Here is a 1,209-nt window from a genome sequence, read left to right on the forward strand (position 1 = left end):
CTGCAGGAATCCTAACTGGCAACCCGGTGCAATCTGGGCCTATAGACACATCGACCATTGGGGCCTACTTCCTCTCCAACTTGGTTATGCGGCAATGAACGCCCTTAGCAATGGGTGGAGCTATCATCTGATGAAACCACATACACAACAGTGAACTGTTTGGCATTCTGGACTGGCAAGTGGCTGGATGCATGAAAACTGGAGCAAGGAAACCGAGAGAGAGTTGGATCTGTCGCCCGTGGCAACTTAGACTTGAATACCAATCGGTGGTTTCCCCCCATGCTTGTTACTCCAGTTTTCACGTCAGTCCCCCAGCCCCCCGGTCTTTTTTACCAACCCGGTTTCAGCAGCTTGGTTGGTTGCGCCTACCACAAATTTTTCTCCTGTCCTCGGGTGTCAAACAACAGACACTTTCTTTTTCCAGCATTAAAAAAGTTACACCCTGATATAATCCCTGGACAAAAGTTCTTCGGATTGGTTTTGATGCCGGCCAAAGGTTACAATGTGATCGGGCAGCCTCCTTTAGAGTGGCCAAAATGGCGCAATGTCGGGGCCTTCTAAAACAATCCATTCAACTCATAGGTGTTTAGGAAGGCCCTTGTGCCTACCGGGCGACATAAAGGAGATTGCGCAATCAAATTGTGAAGTTCATAGTCAGGTTGGGAGGTTGTTTGAGCACGCTTCATCACATGGTAACAAATCATCCCATGTACAATGAGGACCATGCCAACCGACATGAAAGAGAACCCATCACAAATGGAATCATGCGGGAACCTCAACATACGTTAAAACTGTACTGAAGACATAGAAATGAAGAATTTGGATTCCCAACTTATGACTGTAACCGCATCTGAAGCGTCAGAGGTCATCGGAAACCCAACGGTTGCAGGCAGCCTGTGAGTGTGCAGTGTGCAAGTTTGGCTGAGGGCCTGTGAGGTCTAACAGTTGACAGGCCAGAACCCCAGATGGCCTCCACACCCCCTCCCCTGCCCAATTAACTTTGAATGCCATTCCCATAATTGCATCCTGAAGGGTTCTCTTCAAGCCTTCAGATAGTAAACCAATCCATCAGATAAAGAAAGGCCAACCCAACGCCCAGGTCTAACTAATGTCTATTTGTTTACATGCCAAAGAAAAAAAGTCATTGTTCTAGCTCACTGGTTGTTTAATGCAGTCACAGCTGTAGCTTTAAACATGTCACCTATGGAG

This window comes from Nanorana parkeri, unplaced genomic scaffold (genome assembly GCF_000935625.1).
Source record: "Nanorana parkeri isolate BGI_ZX_2015 unplaced genomic scaffold, ASM93562v1 scaffold394, whole genome shotgun sequence".
NCBI lineage: Eukaryota > Metazoa > Chordata > Amphibia > Anura > Dicroglossidae > Nanorana > Nanorana parkeri.